The sequence below is a fragment of the Caretta caretta genome, chromosome 9 (genome assembly GCF_965140235.1).
Source record: "Caretta caretta isolate rCarCar2 chromosome 9, rCarCar1.hap1, whole genome shotgun sequence".
Classification (NCBI taxonomy): Eukaryota; Metazoa; Chordata; order Testudines; family Cheloniidae; genus Caretta; species Caretta caretta.
The window spans coordinates 29,328,223-29,348,556 of NC_134214.1; the positions used below are offsets into that span (position 1 = coordinate 29,328,223).

At 37.6% G+C, this 20,334-nt stretch overlaps 1 long non-coding RNA gene across 1 annotated transcript in view; it reads left to right on the forward strand.

Annotated features, from left to right (window-relative positions):
• Window positions 1-20,334, forward strand: part of LOC125642965 (uncharacterized) — a 444,275-nt gene that overhangs the window by 282,517 nt on the left and 141,424 nt on the right. The window lies entirely within an intron of this gene.

A 20,334-nucleotide genomic window follows, 5' to 3' on the forward strand; every position in this document is an offset into this window, starting at 1 on the left:
GCAGGGGAAAATGGGGGCAACTTCAGGCTTTCTCTACACCCTCTGCACTAAGAACTAAGATGTTGTTAGCAGGCCTATAAACCATTGGGCTTTATCTGGGCCTTCTTTTTGTTCTCTGATTGTCAATAAAACTCATTTTAAGGGTAACAAGGACATCTAAATGTCATCTGTCACAGTGTTAGAGAGATTAAGTTTGTTTAGGAACTTGTGCTCGACAAAAGGCCACTATTTGTTCGGCAGATACAAAGCAGTGTTGGCTATCAGTGCTCTTGATTTAGAAGGAGGCCCCTGGAACATCTAGGAAAGATCAGCTCAGTTGCAGGTGATAGTGAGAGGTCTCTTGACATAACAGCATTTAAAACAACACCAAAATAAATATGGTTTTGAACTAAAAGCTATTTTATTGCGGGGAGAGAGGGTGCTTTCCATTTCCTTTGTAGACAGCACATTACTAACGTAGCCTCCCAGACCAGAGGTAAGAAAACAGCCATTGACAGCCATCGGCCTGTTTAAAAACATGACACCCACACCTGATAGTCCTTGAATGAATGATAAAAGAAGAGGGAAAAGAGGTTTTTTTTCCAGGGAAAATCCAACAATAATAGGTGCTGCATTAACTCAGCATTCACTCAATAATGAGGCTAAATGGAAAGTACAGATTAATGAAGACATTGGTGTTATTAAAATCAAATCCTCTGGTTCATATGCTTTTCTTAATAATGAACATTGTGGCTATTGGAGAGGAAGAACAGGATTTTTTTTCTATTAATTTGGCACACATCCCAGATCTCATTCAACCAGAACCTATCCAGTGCAAAATGCAACCCATGGCCTTTATGTTCCACAGTCTTTCCATTTTATATTTGTGTTAATCCAGAAAGAAGGCTTTTCTTTTATCAAATTAAAGAAAAGCAAAGGGTGATCTTTGAGCGTAGATATTAATTAAATAACAGACTAGCCATGTTCCTCTCAACACAAAGGTTGGTTGAAGAATAAGTACTAAAATATACATGGGATTATCCTTATTTGCACTACCTATTTGTGCACTTTTAATATTTTTGTGTGTCATTAAGAATATAAAGGAATAATGCTTGTGAAGTGTTTGGAGGCTTTTTAAAAACTGAAACATATAGTAGAATATCTAGGTCTTAGACAATTTAATATGGCTTAGTCTCATTCTGTGAGCTTGCACAGTTTTGGTACCAAAAGGAGCATTTGAAACAGAGCTAAACAATGTGGTTGGCAGAGCTTAGTGATATTTTACAATATGGTCTCTGGGCAATGTTTGTTTGTAATATGGAAGGAGACTGAATATCTTTCTTGGGTGTATATCTGTTTGTTGATGTTTAAGGCTAAATCCTGCAGTACCGACACCACTGGGAGTTCTGCTTGACTATCACTACAAAATCTGCTCCTTAGTGAAGTGATTTTAACTATGTTGTTCCTTTCCTGGTGGTCTATAGATTAAAATATTTTGAAAATCATGCAGTGTGGAACTGGGAGAGAAGAGGTGGCCCGTGGGAAAGGATTCTTACTCTTCTCAAGTAGTCTAAAAATGAAAGAGCTGAAGAAACTCTGCTTCTTAGTAAATTATAGGGGCTAATTCAAATCAATCTGCTAATTTGATTCTTCATCTGGATTAAAGCAAGTTTGTGTTGCCAAGTAAATTATAGCATGTGTTCCATATACTGTACAAACTTCAAATCTTTTGCATAGCACAAAAATAAGCAATTTTGTGGAGGTGGAAATGAAATCACTCTAGTACAAGGTCTAAAAATCCTCTTTAGGTGCTGGAAGTAATGTTGTCTCACTCCCTTCTGGAAATGTGACTGTAAAAAATTAAAACATGTGTAAGTATTAAAACTAAACATAATATGCTTCTACTTAGAGCTCCTGTACTAAGAATTTCCCTGCCTGATAACATTTAAATGCAGACCCTAAGCTACATCTGCTCCAGGAGGTGTGGGGCATTTGGTGCCATCTTTTGTGAGATCTGGCTTCTGGGACTAGTTTGGGACTGATCTAATTTCTGTTGCACATTAGTGTAGCCCAAGGGTATCAGGATAGCCAAACTGCAGTTATGGCTCCAGTCATGCCCTCTCGTCTCTTCCCATGCCCTTGAACCATGGAGATATACAGGAGTGGTTTAGAGTCCCTATGCCACCCAGGGATTCCCCTTACAAAGGAGGAATTCCCATGCAGACAATTAAGGTGGTTTTCTGGCCTTTGTGCTGCCAGATTGGCACAAAACAATTAGACTAGGAGGTCAGAAACTGTTCCTTAGTGTTCCATATTGGAATCAACTGCCAGACAAACATGGAGCAGGCTTGTGAGAAGGAAGTATGTGGCTTTTTCTTTGCGGACTTTTTAAACTGCTCTCCTGTTCTTTATTATTGTAGGTATGTGGTCTGCTATTCATTCAGCCATACCAAAGATTCCATGGTGTTTACAAAGTTAAAAGGTATGGCCTGCAAGCCAGGAACGCCTGAGTTTCCTTTCCTGCTTGGACTCTGATTTATTGTCTGCCTTGAGAAAGTTACTTTACCTTTGTGCCTCAGGCTCCCATCTGTAAAATGGGAATAATAATGTATACCTACCTCATGGGAGTATTGTATGAACGAACGGTCACAGGGCACTTTGAAGAAAGTGTTCTGTAAGGACTAAGTGATATTGTTAAGAATAACCCTGATTTGTTTGGTGGTTTTGCATTAAGATTTATTTCCACTGCTATACAGTATCTTCTATCTTTTAAAAACCTCTTCTGACTGTGATGCAAACAAACGAGAAAAAGTACATGATTTCTGGTATTGAATCATTTCTCCATTATTGTAAAGTGCAAATTGTTTCATAATTTTTAAATTAAAAAAAGCAAATGGCATTTGAGAGACTCCTTCCTTTGGCCCTGCAGCAGCAACACTATTGAAGGCCTAATTACTTATGCAAGTAATCCTATTGACTTTATTGGAAATACTAAGTACTAGTCAGTGTGAGAAGGACTTGCAGGATTAGGCCTCAGTTAGGAAATGGTATTAATGCCATCTGAAACCTGACCACCTTCTCTAGCTTCAAACAAGTTCTAGCTGTGTTAGAGTGTTGAAACTGGGACACTTGGAATAGTTCTGAGAGCAGAAAGCTCTCTGTAGAGCCAGATCACGCAAACTTTATAAATGTAAAACTTTCAATAGGAATTTTGCATTGGTAAAGTCTGCAGGATTGGGCTATCAGTCTTTGAGCTTCTTACATGCTGTTGGAAATAAATCGGCAGAGGTGCCTGGGAATCTTCAAGAGCACAGAACTTCTTCATTAAGGGCAGGATTCAGATACCCTTTCTGACGTTGAGAAGTCCCTTATGTCAGTGGGACTAGTTGTGTAATGTCCTGTTTGAATGGAGTCCCGAAGGATGTAATCCTGCCAGTTGGTGGGTGCCTTAATTTCCCCTTGAAGTCAGTGGGAGCAGAGGGCTCTAGCCAGTTGGCAGGATTGAACCTTTAATATTAAGTGGTAGAATTACTCAGGTGTACCTGAGAGAGTTGAAAGATTCTTTTACAGCAGCTGTTAAGAAATGAACAGAAGGAGAATGGTGAAAATGGCTTCTTCATGTTTTTTATTTGCTACAGACATTAGATGTGGTTCATTTTGGTTAAGTGAAACATTTTCTATTGTTGTTTCTGATATTATTCCTGCTTATGATTGAAATAATGACAACAGCAATCAACTAGCTGTATACACTAAAGAGAAGACTGAGCTGTGGTCCTTCATTGGGGTTAGCAGAGTCTGAAGTTGTTAATTTATTTCAGTTTGTGACTGTATGTGAGATCTGTTCATACTCTCTTTGCAATGAGTTTAACATTCAAATTGCAGAACAATTCCAGTTAGAAAAGTTATTGCCATTTACAGTTAATTCCAACAACTAAGAGAGAAAAATCTAGCAAGAAAACAAAAGTGTGTTTTATTATATTTTTACAACTATTAACTTATTGTGAATTGCTAAGGTTTGTAAAGATCTTTGAAGATGAAAAGCTCTATATAATATTATTGTACTGGCTTGGAGAAAGTAAAAAAAGAAAAAAACCTGTTCATCCTGATATAATCCTTTTAGAAATTTTAACAAATCCAACTGCTTTCAAGTACTGGAAACATTTTAGAAAGTGCCACCAGACTGCTGCTGTTGCTCTAGGCTATCTTATCATATACCATAGCATGCATGGAACCAAAGCTTAACTAAGGTCTTTCTAATGAATTTTGAACAGTTACATGGACCTAATTGACTTTAGGTCCTGTTTGAAAGGCAACCTCTTCATGCTGCAATACTTAGCAGAAACCCGAGTTGTGTTATCAGCCTACTCTGCATTTTTCATCATCTGAAAGAGCTATGAATAATGCTTAGTTTATGAACTCCATGCAAGTATGTGCCTTTTCCATAAGGTGTCTGAATAATAGATTTTTCAACTTTTGAAAGGAACTGAAAATGTATGTTGTTCTGCTAACTACTCTTCCAGCTCTAGTTTCTCTTTCTCAAATTTGGTAACCAAAATGATTCTTGGCTATAAAAAGCCAGCGTTTTACCCAACTCTTTTGATATTGATTCTTTCATCCATTCACAAGAATGTTTTGAGATTTTCCACAGTATTCCAGAAATTATTTTCCCTTTAGTCTAATACAGTGTACAGAACAGGGATCTCAAAGTCCAGATATCCTGGATTCCATTTAGAACAGTACAGAATTGAGTTGTTTGTGATACTGATCTTCAGAAGTGTTCCGTATCCACAATTCTTACTGAAAACATATAATAGGAATTGGACTTTGGATCTGATCCAGCATGCCATCTAGTCCAGTATCTTGTCTCTGACTGTGACCAGTACTGTTTGATTGAGTGGAATGTCTAAGAACCCTGTAGTCAGCAGATGTGGGATCACCTGCCCCCCATAATACTTGGCACATAGTTGAAGCACTGAAGCATGAGGCTTCATATCCTTTCAAAAAATGTTGCTATCATTACTTATGATAAGTCTGGATATTCTTAATATTCATATAAATGTTCAGTCCCTTTATGAATCTTGTTAAGTACTTGGCCTCAACAATGTCTTGTGACAATGAGTTCCACAGTAGAGTTGGTCAGGGAAAAGAATTTCTGCACAAAATTCGAACATTTTAAAATAATAATGTTCCAAATCACAATTAAAAGCCAAAATTTTCCTGCAGAATACAAATTCTGAAAAATGTCAATTTAGGACCATCAAAGCATGTTTGCCTTTATAGTATGTTATATTTAATATGTAAATAATTCAATTCATATCTTAATAGACTATAACATTTGAAACAAAATGAATCACGATAGTCAAAAACTTTAATTGAAATCAACACGTTCCTATGAAATGTTTTTATTTTGACTAAACTGCATTTTTTGATGGAAAATGATGGAAAACTTTTCGACCAGCTGGATTCTACGGTTTAATTACATGTTGTGTGAAATAGTGTTTCCTTTTTCTCATTTTGAACATGCCACCTTTTGATTTTAGTAAATTGCCCTTGTTTCCATATTATAAGACAGAGAGAACAGAAGCTCACAACCTTTTCTAGCCCATTCAGTATTTTATACACTTTTTTCATCATGTCCTCTCTTCTTCATCTCCTTTCCAAGTTAAATAATCCCAGTCTTTTAAAGTTTATCTTCATATGAAGGTTTTTCCATGCCCTTGACTATTTTTGTCACCTTTTTTTGAACCTCCCTCTGTCATATCCTTCTTGAGATGGTGACCAGTACTGTACACAGTATTCCAGATGAGACAACACCATTGAATTAAATAAGGGTATTTTAAAATTATCCATATTACTCTCCATCCCATTTCTTACGCAAAGTTATATCTTGTTAGCTTTTTTGATCGCTGTTGAACATTGAGCAGGGAACCTCATTGAACTGTCTTCGATATCTCCCCAGGTCTCTTTTCTAGGTTGGTGGTTTGAGTTATGCTTTGAACTTCTGATTTGAATAAAAACTCAAACTGAGACTGTCTGAGCCACTGAATTTCACCTGCTTTTGTTTTGAAACCCTAAATCATCCCAGGTTCATGCAACAGGTTTGTGAACTGTTTGACAAACCTGTGCTGAGGTTTGAGTTTGTAACAAAACTAGGCAAGTTTTATGCATTGTTTTTGACTTTATAGTTTAGTTTATGTGTATAGTTTTTAGTTTATTCCTGTCTCCAGCATCATATTGCTGTGTGTAATAGCTCTGTGTTTCATGCAGTCCGCTATCTGTAAAATGGGTATAATACTTGCCTATCTCACAGGGTGGTGTGAAACTTAATTATGGTCAGCCTGTGGCTGTATCATCCACAATCAATTAGGGAATTGCAGAGGAAAACCACACACATCAGTGCCTGGAGGAAATCTGCCTGCAGAATACACAGGTGTACAGAATATTTCCAGGAGCAGTGGGAGTGTGCACACAGGAGCAGCGGCAGGTGTGTCATGTGCTTGGGTGCTGCTTGTGCTTTCACCATTCCTTGGACCTCTGCGACAGGGATATGGCAGGCACAAGAGACACCTTCAATTGGGTATTTTGCTAACGGTGTGGCATGAGGCTGTTCCTCTCACAGATCTAAAACAGTGGAAAAGGGCTGCCTATGCTGTCCCTGCTCTTTCCCTTGCAAGGGAGGCCAGAATAAATGCTAGGAAAGTGCTTTGAAATTCTTCAGTGAACCTGTATAGGTTATATTTATAATATGTATTGTATTTATGATATATTATATTTAATAATAATAATAATTATTAAATAATATAATACACATTTATTAAATTTATTAAATAATAAATACACATAATAATAATATGTATTATATTTATGAACTTTTTTTAATGTGATCTGTGCAATTTGATAAAATGGTGCCTAACCCTGACTGTTGATGCCTCTGCCATGTACTTAAAGTATAATCTTTAGAAAATGATAAATCCTGCAATTTCACCCCAATAAAATAAAACGTCTACCCCCCACCCCCACAACCAACCAAGAAAATGAACAAAAATAATCCTCATCCTATTACTAACCTTGTCATGCTCCTCCCTCCCCAAAAGCCTGGGAGAATTAGATGGGCTTTGCCATGCACCCTCAAGATGAACAGATTTTACCTTCTTTGGACCTTTTAGATGGAGTATATTCCAAAATCAAGACTTCTCCCTTTTAGACTGAGTGTCCCTGCTGATCACGATCTTGGCAATATCATACATTAAAAAGTGGTCTCTTGAATAGGTATCAAGCCATTTATGTAAAACAGTATGCCAGGGATAACTTCTAATTAATCCAGATCACGGGTACATGACCTTACAGGTTCTTGTGAGTAAACTTGTGTGTTTCAGATAAGGCTAACCTTAAATCTTCATCTTGGTTTATTAAATTTGGTGTTGGCTTCAGTGGCTCTATTCCCATAAGTAAGGACCACTTCTCCTACTCGTTGTTGTTGATTGTTTCTTTGGAATTATGTAAGGATTCCAGGATCAGGCCCTGAGAAATAAAGAGGACCCAGGGCAGATATTCAAACCTCAATACTATCTTTCAGTTTTCAGGAAGCAACAGAAAGGAAAATGTTCCGTATATTGACGTTAAGATTATTTTGGGTCTCAGCTGAGCACTTCCAAACTTTCTCCATATATCAAAGTACGTGACAATTTTTTATTTTATATCAGGACTACAACCTCATTCAGAAAGGTTCTGCAAACTTTTTTTTTGTACTTTCCTTTATAATTTTCAAGAGATCCACTTTCCATGTGACTTCTCATTTATTTCAGTGGGAATCCACACTGGCACATCTCTGTGTAGAGTCAGGGCATAAGTTTGGCCCATAGCTATTAAGTATTCAGGGCATTCTAAAGAATTACAGGAGAGTGCATATTCTCCACCTTCAGATAGGAAAAATGTTGAGATTTGAAGCAGGAAAAATTTGAGACTTAAATTATCTTGTTCAATTAACTGGAACATTTTAATTTTTACTAGAGCTGAGTGAGTTTGAGTAAATGCGATGAGTTGGAAGCTCACTTCATTTAGCAGATATCAAAAACACCCAAAATGTTGCCCAGTTTAATTCACTCTTGCCAAGCTGGAAAATGCACCTTTTATATAAGGTCAGTGAACAAAAAAAAAAAAAAAAGGCCAAATTTTACTTTGATACACAGGCATAACTCCCAGTGACATGAACTTGTGTTCTACATCTATATCATAAAGAGGAATTTGGCACTTAGCAGCAAATACCTACTACCAGATGCAATGTTTACTACTGGGAGTTATTCCCAATGAAGTCAATAAGAGTTTCTCCAGTGTTCTAAATGAAATATGTAAGTAAAGTCTTGTTTTATGCCTTAGGTTGTCTCTTTTGCCTTTCCTGTCTCTTATCAAACACATACCAGTACAGTAGTTTGTTCAGTCATGCTCAATAATGTGGATTTTATTTTTTGGCTTTATACCCTGAGCTTAAGGGGGTACATTTTGTGAAGAGTGAATGAACCACGTAAATAGCTGCCACTAGGAGCTTAAGAGCTACAGGTTTTAAATTAGAAGGTGCTTTTTTGTCAAATAGGTCTCTGTAGTTCTAATATGAGTAACAAAACACAAACTTTTCAAGTCAGAAAAGAATCTTTAGTCTGACTCTGCCTCACACTTAACTCTGTGTCCTTGTCAAATTTGACTATGTTTAGCATTAAAAGCAACATCTGTCTGTAGATGTAAAAGTGCTTTACAAATATGAAAGGGTCATTGGATTTTTTTTACAAACTAATTTTTAAACATCAATTTTCTGATAAAGCACCCTTTAAATAGTAAGCCCTGATTTTTCTTTTTTAAAAAGTTACTTTAAAAAATTAAAGATTTATCTGTTTCCCTTTAGAAAGGTCTTTTGTTGGCTCAAGAACAAACTGCTCAGGCCTAGATTCCTTCCTCCTTTATTTTATTTCTGTGCCCAATCATGCTTCCATTTTCAGTTTCAGCTCTTTTGCTACTTGTAATTAGTAAACCCCATTTTCAAAGTGTGGGGAATGAGGTGCATTATAAACAAACCAGTGACCCTGGGTATACACAAAGTGCTCTAAAATTCAGGAGTGCAAAAATATTCTTTTTTAAATCCCTTTATAATAATCTTATAGGTTTATTGTGACAATAGAAATGTTAGAAGGAAATGTTATTTAAGGTGTTCCTTTAACAAATTAGAATAGTCTGAATTCTGACAATTTTTCATTGCATTTTTGTTTGAATTTTTATATGAATTTGTTTTAGCTGTTTTAAGGTCTCTTTTGCCTTAGCTTTTCTGAAAACATTCATGTGATCTAAATTTTACTAGCATGAATGCTGGAGAAAGATGAAAGAATCCAAACAGGGAATAAACACAACAGCAAGTGATTTATCGGAGCAAACACAGCTAACCAATAGTTGTTCCATATTTGAGTAGTGAATATGGAAAACCGGTACTTCCAAAAATCTGTGCACAGTCAATGAAGCATATTTTTAAACACTTCCAAACAACTTATAAACTCAAGGGAATTGAGGTTTTCCAAAATATCAGATAAATTATTAATTGCAAATTATTGGGTCAATTCTCATTACTTCCACCTCAGATTACCTTCTTGAGGAACTGTTATTTATTTATCTATGTATGGATGAATTAACTGAGATATTAAGGGCCAAATTCTCAGAAGTGGTCTCTACCTTCAGTGCTTTCATTTTTTGGTGCTCAAATCTAGAGATCTAGGTTCTGATTATCAGAGATGCTGCATACTTAAGATTCCAGTTGAATTCCATGTGTGCTGCAGGTATTCAGTAACTTTGAAAATCAAATTCTAGGCATCTTAAGTTAGGAAACCAAAACAGAAGCATATAAAAAATGAGTTCCTTTTTGAAAACTTGGGCCTAAATAACTTGTCCAAGATCACACATGCAGTCAGTGACAGAGCTGGGAAAGAACTTAGAAATTCTGATTGTATATTAAGGTGTTGAACTCACTTCTGTGAAAAGGGACAAAGTCGTTTCAATTATAGTCTGGGTATAGTCTACTCTTCCTCTTTTACTGATAACAACAGAAATGTTGCATAAGACATGGAGAAATAATAAGCTTTTATGTAGTAGAAAGTGGCCCATAGGAAGTACTGCCCTGCATGATTAAAAACATGAACTAAAGCTTGGAGAGATGGTCTCCTGAAGATCTACAACTGTCAGTTCCAAGTGATGGTAGGTGGGATAAAGTGAAGTTGCTAGTATGAAGCATACCTAGCATGACCCTGCACCTTGCTCTCCTGCCAGTTCACTGACCCTAAGAGCTCTGAAGAAAGCTATGGAGAAACTTCCATAAGTTATACTGCACCTGAGCAGGCTTTCTCTGCCTTACAAGGGGTAAGGTAATGAGATTCATCTTGATTGTGTGCTTGAGACTTGGTCCAGACTTCCCTCATCTGCACCGTAAATTTTCTACAGAGGGCAGGATAGTGGGTCTCCCACACACAAAAAATGATATTTTTGCTAAGTGAGAAATCACTGGAGCAAGCAAACTGCCATCCAATAGAGTGGGCAAAGACTCCTTCAGTATATTCCTGGGGCATACACCAAACATTGTCGTGCAATCTTCTAAAGCAGATGAAATTATTAAAACCACCCTGGTAGCCACCTATGTTGCCCTAGCTATGGACTGCCACATGAGCCCTAAAACTGTCACACACAAAGGCTCCACAGGAAGTCCACAATTGTCATGAGCTCTCTGTCTGCCTCTGGCACTATCTGTCAGAACCTCTTCATCCGAAATCAAGGTAAAGAATCAGCAACACTAAATACTGCAGGACAAAGGCACAAACCATCCTTGTAACCGTGGGCAACCTGGATGTTTGGTGATTGACAATGTGAATGACAGTTGGTCAGTCTAAATTATCAGCGTCTCATCATGTCAGATGTCACCCGACAAGATGATGGCCACTAAAAAGGGAATAATGTGAAAAGTTATAAAGCCTATTATCTCCTGCTGAACCATTTCTTCTCAGTATCTCCAAAGAAAAATAAGCCCAGAATCCCACATTTAAAATACAACTGGTTTACTAGGAGAGAGTGGCCACTCAGAACTCCATTGGGAAACCCCTCCGAAGTCTCAAAGGAACTCGTCCTAAAGGACCCACTTACCCCCCAATTTTGGGGATACATAAGAACTGCCATACTGGGTCAGACTAATGGCCTATCTAGCCCAGTATCCTGTCTTCTGATAGCAGCCAATGCCAGGTGCTTCAGAGGGGATGAACAGAACAATCAAGTGATCCATCCCCTGTCACCCAATCCCAGCTTCTGGCAAACAGAGGCTAGGGACACTTCAGAGCATGGTTTTGCATCCCTGCCCATCCTGGCTAATAGCCAGTGATGGACCTAACCTCTCTGAACTTATCTAGTTCTTTTTTTAAACCTGTTATAGTCTTTGCCATTGTCTGGCAAAGAGTTCCACTGGTTGACTGTGCAATTGTGTGAAGAAATACTTCCTTTTGTTTGTTTTAACGCAGCTGCCTTTTAATTTCATTTGGTAACCTCTAGTTCTTGTGTTATGAGAAGGAGTAAATAACACTTCCTTATTTACTTTCTCCACATCAGTCATGATGTTATAGACCTCTATCATATCCACCCTTAGTCATCTCTTTTTCAAGCTGAAAAGTCCCAGTCTTATTAATCTCTCCTCATATGGAAGGTGTTCCATACCCCTCATCATTTTTGTTTTCTGAACCTTTTCCAATTCCAATATATCTTTTTGAGATGGGCTGACCAGATCTGCATGCAGTATTCAAGATGTGGGCATACCATGGATTTATATAGAGGCAATATGATATTTTCTGTCTTATTATCTATCTCTTTCCTAATGATTCCCATCATCCTGTTCAATTTTTTTGACTGCTGCTGCACATTGAGTGATGTTTTCAAAGAATTAATGACTCCAAGATCTCTTTTTTGAGTGGTAAGAGCTAATTTAGACCCCATCATTTTATATGTATGGTTGCGTTTATGTTTTCTACTGTGCATTACTTTGCACGTATCAACACTGAATTTCATCTGCCATTTTGTTGCTCAGTCACCCAGTTTTCTGAGATCCCTTTGTAACTCTTTGCAGTCTGCTTTGGACTTAACTATATTGAGTAGTTTTGCATCATCTGCAAATTTTGCCACTTCACTGTTTACCGCTTTTTCCAGACCATTTATGAATATGTTGAACAGTACTGGACCCAATACAGACCCCTGGAGGACACCACTATTTACCTCTGTCCATTCTGAAAAATGCCATTTATTCCTACCCTTTCCCCCCATCTTTTCACCAGTTATTAATCCATTAGGGTACCTTACCTCTTATCCCATGGCAGCTTACTTTGCTTAAGAGCCTTTGGTGAAGGACCTTGTCAAAGGCTTTCTGAAAATCTAAGTACACTATATCCACTGGATCTCCCTTGTCTACATGCTTGTTGACCCCCTCAGAGAATTCTAACTGACTCCTCCCCAACTAATTTTGTTCATCTATGTGTTGGATAATTCTGTTCTTTACTATAGTTTCAACCAATTTGCCTGGTACAGAAGTTAGGCTTGCCAACCTATAATTGCCAGGATCACCTCTGAAGCCTTTTTAAAAAAATTGGCGTCACACTAGCTATCCTCCAGTCATCTAGTACAGAAGCTGATTTAAATGATAGGCTACATACCATAGTTAGTAGTTCTGCAATTTCACATTTGAGTTCCTTCAGAACTCTTGGGTGAATACCATCCTGTCCCGGTGACTTATTACTGTTTAATTTATCAAATTGTCCCAAAACCTCCTCTAATAACATCTCAGTTTGGGACAGTTCCTCAGATTTCTCACCTAAAAAGAATGGCTCAGGTTTGGGAATCTCCCTTACATCCTCAACTATGAAGACTGATGCAAAGAATTCATTTAGTTTCTCTGCAAGGGCCTTATCTTCCTTGAGTGCTCCTTTAGCAACTTGGTCATCCAGTGGCCCCACTGGTTGTTTAGCAGGCTTCCTGCTTTTGATGTATTTAAAACATTTTTTGCTGGTACTTTTTGAATCTTTGACTAGCTGCTCTTAAATTCTTTTTTGGCTTTCCTATTTATATTGTTATACTTCAGTTGCCAGAGTTTATGCTCCTTTCTATATTCATTAATAGGATTTAACTTCCCCTTTTTAAAGGATGCTTTTTTTGCCTCTCACTGCTTCTTTTACTTTGTTGTTTAGCCACAGTGGCACTGTTTAAGTCCTCTTACTATGTTTTTTTTTTTTAATTTGGAATATACATTTAAATTGAGAGTCTATTATGGTGTCTTTAAAAAGTCTCCATGCAGCTTGCAAGGATTTCACTTTTGGCACTGTACCTTTTAGTTTCTGTTTAGATAACTTCCTCATTTTTGAGTAGTTCCTGTTTCTGAAATTAAATGCTACTGTGGCGGGCTGCTTCGGTGTTTTCCCCTCCACAGGGATGTTACATTTTATTATGTTATGGTCACTATTATGAAGTGGTCCAGTTATATTCATCTCTTGGATCAGATCCTGTGCTGCACTTAGGACTAAATCAAAAATTCACCTCTCGTGAGTTCCAGGACTAGTTGCTCCAAGAAGCAGTCATTTAAGGATGTATCCCATCCTGAGGTGACATATACTCCGTCAATATGGGAATCATTGAAATCCCTCATTACTACTGAGTTTTTTATTTTTATGGCCTCTCTAATCTCCCTGAGCATTTCACAGTCCCTGTCACCATCCTGGTCAGGGGGTCAGTAGTATATCCCTAGCCTTATGGGGCTATGTGGTTGGAATATTCCGACCATTGCATAATATAGCAAACAGCAAAAGGTTTTTCCTGGTGTGGCAACCATTCACACAGAGCCTAGCTAATCAAGGAGTGTCTGAAGTTGTTTATAATGGAAGATGAGTTACACTTCTGGTTAGGAGGCTTGTAAATAGAATTTTGCCTCTTAATAAAGAAAAAATCCTGAAGACATTATTAGGACATTTCCACTGTTGTCAAAACATCTTTTAAACTGTATTTTAATTTCAATATACAGTGAAGACTGCATCCTTGATTTCAATATGAACAAGGGGCTGCTCTTTCATACAGATATAGCAGGGAAAAGTAACAAATGAAAGGATGCACTCTGTTGTTAGTGATGGCAAAAACCAGGGGGGAAATTATCACCATATTTTGAGCTTGACTTATTCATGAATATTGTAAAAAACTGAACTTAGAATAGATTTTCATTCATACTTTGTTCATGAAATAAGGGAGGAACCTCTATTTCATTATATACAATTAGTGGCTAGTACTAACAGGATGTATTGGAACTAGAAGACATGGATTGCTGCTCATTGTACTAATTTTGCTTCAAGAAATTGTGAGATGCACCTGGACTGTGAGGCAGAAAATTTTTTTACAGCCAAGAAAGATAATGAAATAGAGCTGCTGAATTTCTGTGAGTTTAAGGAAGGTAAAATCAATACACCTGATTCATTTGTTGTGCATCTGTTTACTATTTAGATTTATTTGCTTTTGGACCAATTCTGCCCCTTTTCACATTGAGTAATACATGATTCTGTAATTAATCCCCTGAGGTCAGAGGAACTATTTATGGAGTAAGGAACTAAATCAGCATGCATCAAGGTAGCTGAATCAGGCCCTTTCAAATGTAACCATTTATCTTAATTGGTAATGTCATTAGATAGGTACCACAATAAATAATGCTTGCTAGCTATCTAGGCATTTCTAATACAGTCATCACTATCGTATGAAGCAAAGATATGCTTGTTCGCACTTTGATTTTATTCATATATCATGAAAATATAATTCTCCATAGGTCAATCTGTCTCTCTCTTATGGTGCACGCTACAGCGTTCATTTTTTCACATGATTGTTCCCAAGGTTTTACAATTTGAGTTCTCAAACTTTAGGCTGAAATGGTCTGTGTAATAAAATTATCATTACACAACCATAATTTCTGGTTTAAGAGTCTCCAAAAGATAGATTCTATGTAGTAGTCATTCCATAATGATGGTAGCCATGTCACCTCAGCCTGGGCTCTCTTAGTGAAGCAAGATGGGAGGCCTCCAAAGAACACACCTGGATACTGCGGAATGTGGTGTTGGTGAATCATTAGGTGCTACTCTCTGAGTCAGCACTGAACTAAAAGCTCAGCATGGTGCCATAGGACACTGACCTGTAGACAGCATTGTCTGTAAAATGAGATTTTAAACTGAGGCTCTGAACATTTGTAGTTACTGAAAGTCCCAGGATGCTTTTTTCCAGAAACAGATGTGTTTACTTTGAACATCCTGGCCCAGTTCCAATTTTTGGAGAAGTTGCTCTGAACTCCCACCTGACAGCTGATGCGTTTTGTTGTTAATTCTCAGTGGCTATCACATTCTACCTCTGATGTGGCTATATTTCAATGGTGGGTGCAGCACAACTTATAAGATGCCTTGGGTTCTTTCTTAATTAAAAGGGCTCTATAAATGTGTAAGGTATTATGTATTATGATACTTTTCATCTTATAATTTAATTTGTGATTAACAGAAATCAGAATTTAAATTAATTGCATTTTCAATTTACCTACCCTTTAGCTATAGCACTGCCTTCTACATGGCGGAATGTGGGCCCTGCCCAGGTTTATGAGATTATCATTCCTTTGTTGCTGTATATAACCCCTTTCAGTGGCCGAGGCAATGGAAATTGTCCTTCAGCTCAAGTGATCAGATCCTGTGTGTTAGTTCTAACCTCAGCATGGAAAGCCTGTGTGACCATGGAACTATCCCAGTAAAGTGTATTACAGAGCCAATGGTAAATTGAAATATATATACTGAGCTGTTTTCATAGAAAATTGCAGGAATTCTATCTAACCCTGCAGACTATTGTTGGAGTATGTCACATACCAAGGAAAATAGATTTTCTACAAAATTATTACAGGGAGTTTGTGTTTACAGGTCTTATTCCTAGAAGGCCCACAATAATCTGTATAAATATTAGAAAGGGAAATTATTGTGAGATAATCATTCCAAATCTGCTGGCTAATGATTGCAATTTCACATGGTCTTGCGGCAAAAGTAGGTGCAATTTTAGTAGCTTTTGAATTAGTTTTGTTTTGAGTTTTGAGGTTCGTTTCAAACCCCAAACTCAAAGTGAAACTCAGGGAATGCAAAGTCATTAGATCAAAACCTAAGGAAATATTTGCACAACCCCCTGAAACCTTTGAGTCTTGCAGTGCTCTTGTCTCACTGGAGGATCTGAAATGAGGAAACATCAGGGCTGCAAGAAATAATAATAAAAATAAAATACTAGATCTTGAAAACCAATCTGTGAGGAGTCAAAAGCCCTTGTCAGGCAGTTGCTCATTAAATTTATTGCTGGATATTGGTAGCAGAAGTTCCAAAAACATTTTTCCCAACCTGGAACCTAAGCTACTAATTGTATATTCTCCTGCTTTCTTAGCCATAATCATTATCTCTAACAAAAATAAAATTAACCTTATTGAAGGAGTGACTGTTATTTTGTTTGTGTTATTAATTTGAAAAAAAAATTGTCCTATTAATTAGTTATCGTTCATCTAGGAACGTGAAAGCCCTTAAATGCTGCAAGGAGTCATGCTTATTGGATTCCTCTTCCTTATATTTTAGTCCCATGCTCTGAATTGGCCCTTGCTGCGGAGGGAATTACACACAGTTGTTGCAAGAAGAGAGAATAGTCCATTAGTTCTAATCCTCCTCTTCCACCTCAGTACTTTAGTCCCTGAGCCAAAGTACTTAAGATCACTGTGTCTCTACAGTCCTTCCCCTATACCAACATCTCTTCTGACATCCTGCCTTTCAGTTCTTCTTATATTCTTCAGTTCAACTGATAGGAGTCCATGTATTAGAAGAAGGCCATTTGTTGTTTTCCCTTTTCTTTGCTTTTCTGCAACTAGCTAAACTGGTTTAGAAGGACTGATGGGAACAGTAGCAAGCCCAGTCTCTCCTTGTGTAACACTTGCTGTTAGTTCTTGCTATCTCCAAACAGCTTTTAACAATCTGCTCAATGGATGGGGTAAAAGGAGGAAGGAAAGTGAAGAAGAGGAAAATGAATACTGTAGTATCACTAGCTTTCTCAGACTGGCAACCCAAAGGGCAATGGTAGCACTGATTGAAGAGATTTGGGGTTTTTTTTATAGGATCTTCTATAAGTAAATGTGTCACTTTGAGGTGGCTACATGTCAATGAGCAGTAGCTCTCTTAGTTGGTGGGTCTAGCTCCTAAGTGCTGCCAGAACAGGTACCTATAATTTTTCTGCTGTTCTTCCTCCTCTTGCCAGTATTCATTCTCCTCTTCTTCACTTTCTATCTTCCTTTTGCCCTGCCATTGAGCAGATTTGTAAAAAAAGCTGTCTGGAGAAAGCAAGAACTAACAGCAAGTGTTACAGAGTCCAAGGGCATAGAATCATTCTGGGCAACATTTTTCAGCAATCCGTTGCCCTTAATCAATATGGGTAGCGCAGACAGTGCCAAATTGCTCACTTTTGAACTTTCAGTTCTGTTTCAGAAGTGTGAGTGAGACATGGTGGGACCCGGTTGTCTATTAGCCAATGCCTCTGACCCTTTGGGTTTCTTTCCTCCTTGATAGGTGGTTCTAGAAAGAGTTGATCATAATCAGATACAGTTCCCACCCTTCTCTAGCTCCTAGTATCCCTAAAAGCAGCATTAGGAACACTTTCTGCGGTCTATCTCTGGGTTGTCAGGGCTGAGAGAGGCCTACAGGTAATGAATTAACTGCTGCAGCAAGCAATCTTCCCATTATATTATTCTAGTGTCTAGGAGTCTTTGATAGTTTTCCATCAAATTTCTCTAGAGAAACATTTCTCTATGGGGAAACTTATTTTGCAGGTTCAGTGAGATTCTGTTGGGACAAGTCCCTTCAGAACTAGCCAAACCCTTTTGCTCTGAAAATAAAGTGCCATTAGAGAACAGTCTTCCTCACCTTGTTATTGCTATAGGGGCACCTTGGAATCCCAATAATGTTAGCACACCATTGTGTTAGGTTGATCAGCTCCATAACACAGGTCTTAGGATTTCATCCAGTAATTCCTGCATCAACCTGGGATTGGGTGCCTAGACATTCTACTATTACATTCAGGCCTCCATCCTGTGCCATTGAAATCGGTGAGTTCTACCACTGTCTTTATTGGAACGAAATTGTACTCTTCTGGCACACCTTGGACCAGATCTTGAAGACTTTAGTTGATTTTCTTTTAGTTAGACCCTGATTCATTGAATTCTTACACATGTGCTTAATTTTAAACACAAACTTAAGTCCTGTTGAAGTAAACGGGGACTTTAAACATAGCCTTACAGTTAAGCATGTGCTTTAGTGCATATGCCTATGCATATGCCAAGTGCTTTACTGAACTGGGGCCTGAATGCTTACCCAGGAAAAACTGCTATTGGGATCAATGTAAGTCTTGCCTACGTAAAATATTTGTAAAGTCTTCAGGTTTGGTTACAAATATGAGAATTTGTTTGTTTGTTTGCATTTATTGTTTCAGCAGAAAAGCACATTGGAATGTTTCATAGCTCGATAATCTTTAAAATATTTGGTAGTTTTGCTTGAATGTGATGTTTTGATTAAAAATTCACCACATATGGCATGGAAAAAAAGTGCATGGCCTCAGAAGTTCAATGTTATTGAATTTCACCAATTGTTTCAGATGGAAACCTTTTATTTTTTTTCCCCAAAGATTTGTTTAGTTCTCAATGCTAGGACTTACTAGAGTTTGCACAATAGGCCAGCTCAATATGAAGTATTAAAATCAGGTATTGAATTTTTTTGCTTTCTTTGGAGTAGTGTTATAGGAGATAGGTTTCACACACAAAAAAGTTTCCTGTCAGAACACAGCAAAAAAGAGAAGTGGAGTAACTGAGAGCATCCTTTGTGTCTGTTTTGAAACATGTTCTTGTTTTTAAAAAGGTTTATGTAATTTTATTTTTACATTTATTCTTTTGCCAGGAACATTTTAGGCCCAGCTGGGGCAAATAATTAATGTAACTCCAAAGATGCATTTTCAAAGATCCATTTTATATATTTTAACTTCTATGAGAATTCCTCTGGTGCTATTTTTATGTGAGACTCTTTTTCCATTTCAGTAAAAGGATGACACAAGATGTTTGCTTAGAAGAAGAGTCTTTGACATCCTCCTGAGAATGTTTTGATAGAATGGCATACATTTGGTAACAATTAGTAAGCCAAACAAGTTGCCATTGTTATCTCACTATGTTTGTCCAGAGCTCATAAGGAGCTTTCAGAAAATAGTCATCTCCATGTTTTCCGTTAACTGACTGCACGTTCAGCAGGGCTAAAGATGAGGACATTTTGTAAAACTCCCTTATCCTTAAGCTAAGTTTTATCAGAGAGATTTTATGCTAAGATGAGGGGTTGAAAGCAAAATGGCAAGCACTGGTATGGTTAAGTATAAAGGGATATTGTACATGTACCATGGCTCATGTTCCTATATGTGGGAAAAAATACTGATCTGTTCTTGCTGCTTCTGGATACAAGATGTTGTATCTGAGGGCTGAAAATAATAGCTCCTGGCGAGAAATCATTCACCAACGTGAAGTGTAGATGAATTTTCCTGGTCAGATTGAAAATAGGGTTAACCCTATTTTAGTTTAATTTTTGAAATTGCTCCCTATCTGGGTTTAGTTGGCTTTATTTTATTCATACTTCACTATGTAGTGTAAAAATACTCAACTTCTTTTCTGTATCTGACATGTGTTGTACTTTAAATTGTGCTCATTTGATACTTTCTGTATAACCTTGGTTCCTTTTGTAGTTGAGCTATGAGATGTCATCTTGTTTTTACTGCTAAATGTTTTCCAGTATTTATTAAATTTAATAAATAGAGATTGAGGGAGATTAGGTGGTTCATGAGACTGGTAAAGAGATAAGGAGCCTTCAAATCATGGTCACTGGTTTAATTTTAGTTCAATCCGGGTCATTAATAATCACAGGTTTGGCTGTTTTTGTGGCTTATGTAAAATGACTTGGCTTCAGTCAAGTTCCTAGTGAACTATTGTCCCCCTCACAAAAAACCCAGTGAAACTGTTACTAATTGGAACCATTGAACCTCATATTGGGAAGTGGTGAGCATTGGCTTTAGTGGGAGTTGAAGGTGTTCAGCGCATCTTCTGATTAGGTCCTTTGTTTGCAGCCTCATTGGAAGGGCCATAGTTTTATGAGCTGTCATAAATATAAAGGGAAGGGTAAACCCCTTTGAAATCCCTCCTGGCCAGGGGAAAGCTCCTCTCACCTGTAAAGGGTTAAGAAGCTAAAG